A 12,006-nucleotide genomic window follows, 5' to 3' on the forward strand; every position below is an offset into this window, starting at 1 on the left:
TTGGGAGATATACCGTATCAGGAATATTTTCCCTCTAATCAGGAGCTACAAAAATTGAAGACTCATAAGCCTGCCCGATATGACACCTTATGGGAACTCACGTGTCATTATCAAATTGCTTTAGCTGGCGCTAATCCTGTTGCGAGGAAGAAATCTCCTCAAATAAGCTTAAAGCAATTCTCTTGCTACTTGTTTAAGAACTTGGAGAGAACTGGTGAAGCTATTCGTGAACTGGGACCGCTGGCCCGTTCGGAGATTGACAGGTTAATTAAAAAATGCGACGCCCGCTCTTATACTATCGCAAGTGCCCAAGATCGATTTTGTGCAGGAACCAAGTTCAGGACCTTCTTATTGCAGGCGGAGAAATCCATCCATCCTAAGACCTTGTTGGCCGGCTATATTGCACTTTGGTTGAAGAAATGTGTGGTGCCGTATCAAACTTCAGATGCCTTGCCGATTGAGGTATTGTTTCCCACTGTTCAGCTTGCTCATGGGAGAAGCCTATCTCTCTTGCTAGCCATGATCGCCGGTATTCATCGTGGGCTCCGCCAACTGACCACCACTTTCACTCAGACTGAAGAGATCCCATCCGTGAAGATCCCTATGCCGAAGACGGAATTCCCTTATACTTATTTGATGGGATGGCTAGTTCTTCATCGCCCCGATTTGATGTCACCTCCTAAGAGTGCAGACCTGTCTACTCCTTTGCTACAACTATATGAGGAGTGTAAATGGCCAACTCGGACCTTCTCAGATATCAGGAAGAGTTTGCACATGCACCAAGGTTGGGTAATCAACCCATGTCTTCCTCGATTTCCTGGTAGATATAGCGGGATGCTTGCTGATGTAGAAGCACCCGGTACTGACCGGACCTCTCTCGACGTCGGCTGTTTCAGATGGCTCATGAGCATAAGGCCAGGCCATCTCCTTTTCCGAGTAAAGGAGCGCTGCTATTTGGAGCCCTATTTGCCGTGCCGGTTCGCCCGTCATTTCGGATATGACCAATTATATGTCGGGAATCCGAATCCAAAGTTTCATACTTGCGGCGGACTAGTGGATGGCGTTCGCGCCTGGCTGTGGAATGCAACGGGTTGTACCAGTGCCAAGTTCTCTTTGTCGAGCACTGATCGTCATTTAGAGCTCACATATCTATGCTGCAAATGGATCATGGCCGCTAACGACCCCGTCCCCCTGCGGTCGATTGAGGATCTGAAGACAGAAGCTGCATCGCGCATCGCTGCGAGGATAGTTCGAGAAGATGTATTGGAACGAAGGAGGCACGAAAAGAAGCTCGCTGGTCCCTCAGGCAAAGGTAAGCAGAAAATGAGGGAAATAGAAGAAGAGTCATTTGCTTCTGAAGAGGAAACTTCCGAAGAAGGTGAATTCGCTGCCGGTGTTGCTACAGAAGTCAACAGTGGTTTTGAGGAAAACGCGGCAGGTTTGTCTGAATCTTTTTGTAAAGAACTATGGGACTTGTCGATTGCTGATCGAGCTCGTCGACTTAAAGCTCGTAAAAAATGGAGAATTTTGCCTACTTACAATAGGATGATTGTTGAACTTTCAAATGTAGATTCCGAGGAGGAAGAGGGAGGTGGCCTCGTTACCCGTGCCCGATCTCGGACCATAGCTCAAGCGGGATCGCAAGTTGAGCCACCTGCCATATCAATACAAGATAAACCTGTGGCTCTCCAAGAGACCCGACCCACAAAAAGGTTAAAGTTAACCATCAAGCGCCCCACTAAACTTCAGACTTCTCAAACGGAGGCGATCGGCGATACACCCGTTGGTGGAGAAGGTAATATTTCAATCATTCTCATTTTTACCAAGCCTCAAACTTAGTAAATTCTATGTCCCAGGGGGTCATAACGAAGACACGATGATGTGCGACCCCCCCTCTCCTGATCTAGGCTTTTTTGGGGAATCATGCCTTATGCCACAAGCGGATGAGGCTGTGGGCCAGGCTTTGACGGGTGTTGGAACTGATTCGTCGACGGTGGTTGCTAGCCCAGGTACTCCCATTACTGGTAGTACACCTTTTAGATGGCAATCTCGGGTATTAAACGACTCAGAGCTCGTTCCCCCCTCTAATTGCTTATATGCTTCTGGCTCTTTTAGAAAAACTACAGGATGCGATTGTTGGCGTTGGGATTGAAGAGCATGCTGTCATCCCCGGAGGTGAACTTCTTTATTTCATTGCTGATTTTCAACCTCTCTTTCCATGTCTTGATACTTAGAATTTTCTTCAGATGTTCCAATGGAAAGCCCGAGTGATAAAGAAACCTCTCATCATGCAACCGGTGCACTTCCGTCTGATCCTTTGCAAGACCTCTCGGGCTCTGGTGACAGACTACTTGACGACATGTTATCAGAACAATCTCGCCGCGACGCTATTGAACCAGTTGTCGAAACTGCCGAACCGGTCATCGACGCCGTTGAGCCGGTCTTTGAAACGGTTGAACCCGTTATTGAGGTTATTGAACCAGTCCCCGAGCTTGTTGAACCAATCGTCGAGGCTGGTTCCTCTGCAGGTATGGATTTCGTCCTTATGTGAAGGTCATTCCCTTATCAGTTTTACTTAGCCTTAAGGGAGTCATTCTTGTAGGACCAGTCGTTAAGACTGATACAACTACTATTGTTGGGATATCTGACGTTCTCGAGGGTCTTGATTTCTTGCTGTTGGCAGGAATTATCATGGAAACTCAGTCGTCAGTGGCCCAAACTCAGCCCATGACCCTGGCAACTGAGATGACTACTGCAACTGCGGGGACCTACCCAGCTAAACAAATCGCAAGACCAACCGAAGAAGTCGGTACATCTGCGATCATCACATCCGTAATAACTCCGACAACTCATACAAGCGTGCAAGGGGTGTCGAACGCGGAGTGTCAAACTAAAGAACCTTCAGTAGTTATTGGTGAGCCATGTTTCGATATTCATCTTGAAATTATTCGAAATAAGACTCCTAAATAGTTACTCTTCTTTTTAGGACTTTCAACTCAGCTTTACGATCTCGTCACGGCGCTACTATCCAATAACGACCCAGATAAAATGCTCCTTCGCATGGAAATTCGCTCTTTCTTCTCATTCGTGAACGAGATGGTTGACAATCTCCTCCGCAGCGGGCTTTCTATTAGTCTCTTCAAGTCATATCTCGACACCCAAGTGACTCTTCTAAGGAGTCAAGGGTATTCAGACCTGGCGGACATTATTACTGCAGACTTGGTTTGCCTCGAGTGAGAGCTTACAAAGCTGAAGGGATTTCTAGCGGCTGGAGTTTCTTCATATGTAGACACTCAGATGGAAGCCAAGTTACAAGCATGGCGCGAAGCTCAAATATCTGCCGATTCTAAGATTCGGGAAGCATAGGGTCTTGTTCACCAAATGGAAGCGGCTTATGCTGGTAGATCAACAACTCTTCATAATATCGATTCCTCTCTTGCGTCATGTGATACCACTATAGCACGACTCGAGCAAGAGTTAAAAGTAGTTAAGGATGCTCAGGCCGCTTTGAAGATAACGAGGGTACATGCGGAGCGCGCTCGAGAGGAGACGTCTGGGCAGCTGACACTCACTAAGGAGCAGTTGGCTACGGTGAAAGCGGAGGCCGTGAAGGTATTGGCTGCTGATGAAGACTCCATGAAGATCACGATACGGAGTGAACTTGAGCAAGCTTATACTGTGGAATTATCAAAGTTAGAGCAGCAAGTTCTTAGACATAAGCTTCATGTAGATTAGCTACGACTTTTGTACCTGCAGACTCAAAAAAAAATTATCAATAGAAGATATATATAGTTTTATTTTATTTTGTTTGTTATGTCTCCTTTATTATGAGGTCTTACTCCATTTGGGATAATCAAACATGATACCCGTAGGATTTTTGGCAATTCCCCAGCCATCAACGGATTGGATGAGCCTTTACCGACTACCGTTTGAGTCGGGCTAGTGTGCGGATTATTTTGAATCCGTTCCGCACATAACGTTGCGCTAAGAGAATTAATTCACTTAGACTTGGTGCTATGACTTTGAATACATAGGCTTTGTCTTTCTCATGGGAGTAGACTAAACGACAATGCGTGTTAGGCGTTGACTTACCCCTTCTTAGGCTTCGAGGTAAATTCCCCAGGTTTAGATCCTGGTGTCTTTTTCAATCGGTGAAAGACTAAACCGGCGACGTGTGTTAGACGTAGACTTAAGATTTTTGGCAAACCCCCAGCCTTCAACGGATTTGATGTGCCTTTACCGATTACCGTTTGAATCGGGCTAGCATGTGAATTATTAAAACCCGTTTCACATGTAACGTTGCGCTAAGAGAATTAATTCACTTAGACTTGGTGCTATGACTTTGAATACATAGACTTCGCCATTTCTTATGGGAATATGGCACCCGGCAACGCTTGTTAGACGCTGACTCATCCCTACTTAGGATTCGGGATAAAAGTCCCCAGACTTATATTCTGGTATCTTTTTCATTCGGTGAAAGACTAAACCAGCAACGCGTGTTAGGCGTAGGCTTATCTCTATTTAGGAATCGAGATAAAATTCCCCGGGCATAAAGTGCGCGGATTTGAGAATTATGTCTTTTCTCAGGGTAAAGACAAACCCGAAAACGAAAGAGGAAGAATTTTATATTCTATCTTTCAACACTGAAGAGGAAGAATTTTATATTCTGTCTTCAGTTAGAAAGGAAACTCGAGGTGGGATCTCCACCCCCAGAATCCGGAAGGATGAGTCTCTTCCTTTTTGCGTATGGCATCGCCTAAACTAAGAGTGGGATCTCCACTCCGAGAATCGGAAAGATTCAAACGACCCTAACTTTTATAGGATTGGCTGTTTGATCTAAGAAAAGAGTTCCTCATTTATTGAGGGGAAATTCCAATTTCAACCTTAACTTTTATAGGTTTGGCTGAAAAGGAAAAGATGGAAATCTTTCGTTTATCAAAAGAGATGATTTCTTTCGTTTATCAAAAGAGATGATTCGATCTTAGTCCTAACTATCTGCAGGTTTGACTAAGTGAGGTTAGAGACAATCCTAACTTTTATAGGTTGGACTAAGTGAGGTTAGAGACAATCCTAACTTTTATAGGTTTGATTGCTCGAACTGAAAATGAACCTCTCATTCATGAAAGGAATCGAGAGGAGGAATTGGCTTTGGCCCTAACTTTTATAGGTTTGGCCTGAAAGCAAAGAGAGTGGAATACAGGTAGCAGTAGAAATACTGGTTTGTACTAGCCACTCGATGGGGGATTTTGATGTTAAGTGATTAGGCCTTAACACGTCAAGTTTTGGGAATTGCCATGAATTGGCGGATAGAATTTTAGTGGACCCACTGTCAATTGATTTGATCAGTGGAGGATTTTATGGGGAAAGATTGATTTATCAAAAAGATCAAACCTCATTAATCAATAATAAAACACGCTTTAACTTCGAAAACATTCAGAGTCCAAGTGTGAATTTTTTATTTATTTATTTATTATAGCAACCGGGTTATCCCTAAGAATACCACATGCAGTATTCTTCCGGGAACTTCCCGATACATTGATTATCCTGAATATACTAAGGATAATATTTCTTCAGGAACTTGCCGTTTATCGGCATCATAAGCCGATCGCCTTCTTTGGTAACAAGGCGATACGCGCCACTCGAATAGACTGTCTCTACTACGAACGGCCCTTCCCATTTGGGTTCAAATTTGCCTTTCTTCTTAGAGTTAAGGATCATAGGTCGTCGTTCGGTTAAGACCAAATCTCCTTCTTTAAAACTCCGTTGTCGAACCTTTTTGTCGAAAGCTCTAGAGATTCTGGCTTGGTAAAACTCAATATGCTGTTGAGCTTCTAAGCATTTTTCATCAAGCATCTCGAGTTCCTCGAGACGTTTCTGATGTTGTTCTTCGGTCGTCATCTGGGTTACGAGAGCGATTCAAAGAGACGGAATCTGTATTTCCAACGGAAGGACAGCTTCACACCCGTACACCAAAGAATACGGGGTTGCTCCCGTCGGTGTACGCACCGTGGTACGATAGGCCCATAGCGCCGCGCCAAGCTTGTCATCCCAATCTCGTTTGTTAGTCTTCACGAGTTTTGATAAAAGTTTGATGATAGTCTTGTTGAAAGCTTCAGCCAATCTATTTGCTGCGGGATTGTACGCCGTTGATGAGAGGTCCTGAATTCTGAACTTCTCGCAAAACCTAATGTAGGCATTGCTGACGAATTGAGGACCATTGTCGTGTATAATCCGTCTTGGGACACCATATCGGTAAATAATGTGGTGTTTGATGAATGCAATCACGTTGCTTGTCTTAACTTCCCTGAGTGGGATAGCTTCAGCCCATTTGGAGAAGTAATCGGTGATCGCGAGAATAAATCGATCACCTTTGACGGACGGGGGATTTATGGGACCAACGATATCCATTCCCCAAGTCTCAAAAGGCCATGACGTAGCCGAAGGATGCAAATGCTCCGGGGGTTGGTGCATATAATTCGCGTGCACTTGACATGCGTGACACTCTCGGGCATATGCGACTGCATCTTTGATCATGGTGGGCCAATAATATCCCATTCTTCTGATGCGGTCATAAAGCTTAGGACCAGGCTGGTGCGCGCCACACTCTCCTTCGTGCGCCTCTTTCAGGACTTCTTCTGCTTCTTTAATTGATAAGCACCGCAGTAGTAAATCATCATACCCCCTGCAATATAACGTCCGACTCTCCGCGTTGTAGTAGAATCTCGGTGCTCTTCGTCGGATTGAATCCCTTTCCTTCACATCTTCTGGTAAGATTCCATGGAGGACGTAATCGATGATGGGGAAACGCCAATCTCGGGGTTCAAACTCAACTTGAGTTGAGTGTGTTTCCTTAACCTCTTCTTCTTTGCCATCTTCATCATAGATTGGCACTAGGATTTGGTGAGTCCTTACTGTAACAAACTGTTCTGTTTCAGGAGGCTGCGCCAGGGATACGGCTAATGCTGCTAACGCGTCTGCGTAGGTATTCTGCAACCGTGGAATATGTTCAATAAAGAATCCTTCGAATGATTCTGCCATCTCCACTGCCATCTTATGGTATGGTATTAAATCCTGACTTCGGACCTCATACTCTCCCTGAACTTGTTTAACTATCAGTTGAGAATCACCGAAGGCTTCGAGATACTCAACCCCTAGTTCTTTGGCGAAACTGAGTCCCATGAGTAATGCGTTATATTCGGCTATATTATTTGAGCACGGTTCAGTCAACGAGTAAGCTCGAGGCATCACGTGTTTTCCCGGGGAAACTAAGACCACTCCAACTCCGGAAGAAATCTTAGAACTTCCAGGAGCACTTGCTACATTAGTTGCTCGTGAAGCGCCATCGAAGTATAAACGCCATACTTGCTGGTGCGAAGTTGCGTTGACTTCGTGGGTTTCATCGGGTAGGTCATCATATATCTCGGCGGTATCCGTAGTTGGATTAGCTGCCAGGAGATCACAGATGGCTTGTCCTTTTACCGACTTCTGTTGTTTAAAATGCAAGTCGTATTGGGACAAGAGTAAGGCCCATTTTGCTAATCGCCAATTCATGAAAGCTGGTTGAGTCATGAATACTCGGACTGGGTTAACCTTAGAGATAACATAAATGGTCTGTCCAACCAGATAATGCCGTATCTTCTGAATAGCGAACACCAAGGTAAGACATTCTCTCTCAATCATAGGATATCGAGATTCAGCGCCTACCATGGTTCGGCTTAAATAATATACCGCCTGCTCATGACCGTTATCATCATCTTGTGCAAGTAATGCACTTAATGAGTGGCTCGTCGCCTTGACATAAATCAAGAACGGTTTGCCTGATTTCGGTGCGACGAGTACGGGAGGTTTTCTTTGTGAGCTTAGAGAATGGTTGGCATTTTCCTGAGAGGTTCGAGATGAACCGACGAATATAAGCTAACAGCCCTTGCAATCCTCTGAGCTCCTTGAGGTTTCTCGGAGGCTGCAATTCATTAATTGCCTTTACCTTATCTGCAATTCATTAATTGCCTTTACCTTATCAGGGTCGATGTGAATACCTTTGGTGGTGACGACGAATCCCAAGAATTTACCACTGGACATTGGTGGTGACGACGAATCCCAAGAATTTACCACTGGACATTCCGAGGAAAGATTTGGTAGGATTCATTTTTAACTGATGGGTTCGCATCAAGTCGAACATGGTCTTAAAGTCCTTAATGTGATCTTTCTTATCACGACTTTTCACGACCAAATCATCCACGTAGCATTCGACAGTCTTTCGGAGATGCTCCTGAAAAATCTTCGACATGGCTCTCTGATACGTGGCACCTGCATTTTTTAAACCGAAGGGCATGACCGTGTAGCAGAAAACACCGAGGGGTGTTCTAAACGCGGTATGCTTTTCATCATCTGGATGCATCTTTATTTGATTATAACCAGAGTAACCATCCATGAAAGACATCCTCTCGAACCCGCACGTATTGTCAATGATGACATCTGTGATGGGAAGGGGGAAATCATCTTTTGGGCAGGCAGCGTTGAGGTCTCTAAAGTCGATACATACCCTGATCTTCCCGTTCTTCTTAAGAACCAGGACAATATTGGCAAGCCACTCTGGATGCTGCTCTTCCCTAACGAAGCCCGAGTCAATAAGCTTTTTAACTTCGGCCTCGATTGCCTCCATCATTTGCGGACGAAACTGTCTTTGTTGTTGTTTGATAGGTTTGACATCCGGCTTAATATTGAGACGATGTACTGCTACGTTTGGGTCAAGTCCTGGCATATCTTCGTAATTCCAGGCGAACACATCGATGTACTCCCTGATAAGAGAGATTAACTCTTCTATTAACTCTTCTTTCTCTTCCGGCGGGAGGCTATCGCTAATGAATATCGGCTTCGGATTTTCCTCGCTTCCCATATTCACTTGGATCACTTGATCCTCGGTAGAAGGTTCTCTCTGTTCAAACCTATCGCCGTACTGCATGTTTAGGTGATGAACCCAAGGATCTTCCCAAGTCGGCATCTGATCGTCTTCCTCTATTGTGGCAGGATCGACCGTAGCCATGTTTGACATCAACTTTTTGAACATTTCACCGATACTGGTGTCGGAATCCCAAGCTGAAGAATCAGAAGAATACTCATTTCTAGCTTTGTTAGCAATTTGATCGATGACCTGCCAACAGCACTCATCGTCGGATGAGGAGACATAACCTAGACCTCTTTTGTGGCGATAATAGTCATCGGGTTTTCCTTTTGGTACATAGGCCATTCGAGGTGGAACTCGCGGACCTCGACCAAAGCAAAGACCCTCTCCTAGTGTGAAGTCATACCCGTACTTCTCCATTAAATCGCGCGCTTTTGCGTTATATCTAAATAGATGAGGAGCAGGTTTATCTTCATCGTCTTCCTCTTCCAAGAAGTGGTCGGGTATCGGAGATTTTCTCCCTTTACCGTAGGCGACTTCCTTTCCACCCCCTGTCCCTGCGGGGATGACAAGCGTCGTTCCGCATGGATCTTGTACCTGCTTTTTTGTCATGCAAAATGATTGAAGTGGCATATACAATTCAGGGTTATCATACAATTCTTTAGTAATATTATCCAGACACATAGAGTACTCTAAATCATCGTTTATTGATAGTTCTTCGGCAAGCTGCCAGTTACAACTACTTTCCGATGATTCTTCATCGTCAAGATTAATTACAATGGGTACAACACCTCCATCTCCGCTGTCCGTTCCTTAGGCCGATGGTTCAGTATCGGATTCGGCGCCGTATAGAAGGGAATCGGTGAAATAGTTCTCCAATCCCTTAAATGGTTGCTTATCCGCGACCACCGTCTTGACTTCATTATTTGTGTCCACATACTTGAGGCACTGATGAAGAGTTGACGGGACTATCAGATTACCGTGGATCCAAGGTCGACCCAACAGTAAGTTGTAGGATGTTTCCGCGTCGATCACGTAACAAGTGACTTCCGACTTTAAATCCCCGATCTGGCACTTTATCCGAATCTTTCCCAAAGGTCTGGACCCACTGGTGTTGAATCCGTAGATCGTAGTGCCCGTGGATGCTAGTTTACTTGCCGGTATTCCGAGATTATGCATCAATCGGAATGGCATGATACTGACAGCGGAACCCGGATCGACTTGGATCCGGTTGACAACGCTGGAGCCAATGTGGCCGGTGAAATACAGAGGCCGATCATGCTTGGAATTTTTCGTCTGCATGTCTTCTTTGGTGAAGGAAATGCAGGGAAAATGGTGCGCCGCTAGATTACAATGTTGAACTGACGGCCCCGCTTCTCCAGAAGACGGCTTGATTCGAGTCAAGAAAGCTTCAGAGTCATTCAAGGCTTCCTGCAATGCTTTCCTTGTGTCTTTTGATAGACGCAATAATTCATATAGGGTTATCCTGGCTGGTATATTAGCTAACTGCGCCATGATGTCAAAATGGGGCGGAGAGCTTGCCTTTCCCGGTTTGTCTCTCCCAATCGGATGATTGAATCGAGACTGCCTCGGGTTTTGGACTTCTTGGTGTAGAGGCTCTTTTCCTTTCTCCTTTTGCTGGACTTTCTCCGTAGCTACAGGTGTTGGGGGAGTTGAGACAATTCCCAGTTCTGCTAATGTCTTGGAGGGAACGGCTTTGGTTATCCCCAGCTGCTTAGAAGCATCCGGATATTTGTAGTGATATTCATTCCCGCTCCGGGTTACAAAGGCTTCCTGTTCATCTTCAGAAAGCGGGAAGGCTAGAATTTCATCGTCATCTCCTCCTGGAATAGCAAAAGCTCCATAACAAGATTTACCTTTTCCTTTTGACCTTTTCTTGGAAGAGGCTCCAATCCATTGTTCATCTCCAATCAAATCTGGGTGAACCCAAAGAATCTCACCATTCGGGGCTGTGTGTGGTACAAGTCCTTTCTGGCGCTGTTTATGAGGATCATCGTTCACGGTCTTCACTGTTGCATTTATTACCGGCTCATGCTGGAACCAGTTCAAGGGAACAGAACCGAAGCTAATCGATACTGCATTTGCACCCACCTTCTTCTCCTTAGGTTGCTTCATAGTAATGACCCCAACATCGATTAGAGCTTGGATCTTATCTTTAAGGGCATAGCACCCTTGGTAGGATGGTGCACCGCTCTATGAAATGCGCAGTATTTTGGATCGCTAATTCTTTTAGCATCTTCTTGATCCTGGACCGGAGGCAGTTTGATTTTGTTATTCTCTATGAGGTATTTGAAAATACCGGGGACTTCATCCTCTTTGAACGAATAGATCTTTGGGAATTTCGGCTCCGAGGCCTTTTGCTTCTGGGGCTGTTGTTACCACTTTGACTGTTGAGGCGCCTTCTGCTACTGCTGTTGTGGTTGTGCTTGTACTTCGAACGTTTGGTTCGCGTCCACCGCATTCGCTTGTGCTTTTCCTTTGCCCTTAGGGATAAAGTTTTGTTGTGGAGCATTATTCGCTGTTTGACCTCTTTCTGCTTTCTTCCTCTTAAGGAATCGTTCGGCTCGTTCTCCTCGCACTTTTAAGTCCTTCCAGGTCTTCGGTGGTGCCATTCCCATAGCTTCGAGGATGTCCAATGAAAGATTGTTGTGACAAGTCTCGAGAATGAAGTCTTCGCTGACCGGATCCCTGCAGTTCATTGCTTTGTTTCGGAATCTCTTCACGAAGTTTTCGACCGTCTCACCATTTTTCTGTTTCTCGTCAAATAGTGTGCCGATTGAAATCTCGGTGTCGTCGTCGAAGAAGTTTGTCAGAAACATGTCCTCCATGTCATCCCAACTGCTGATACTCCCCGGCTTGAGGCGGCGATACCAATCGAAGGCTGCTCCGCGAAGAGTGCCCACGAATGACCGCACCATCAAGGGTTCATTCCCGGAGATTATTCCTAAATAGGACTTAAAATATATCAAATGTTGGGTTGGGGAGCCCTTCCCATCAAACGGCATAAAATTGATCAAGTTGAATTTCGCCGGGTATGGAATTGATTCCCATTCCCTTGGATATGGACATGGTATCCCAGACCT

Source organism: Asparagus officinalis, chromosome 4 (assembly GCF_001876935.1).
Source record: "Asparagus officinalis chromosome 4, Aspof.V1, whole genome shotgun sequence".
Classification (NCBI taxonomy): domain Eukaryota; kingdom Viridiplantae; phylum Streptophyta; class Magnoliopsida; order Asparagales; family Asparagaceae; genus Asparagus; species Asparagus officinalis.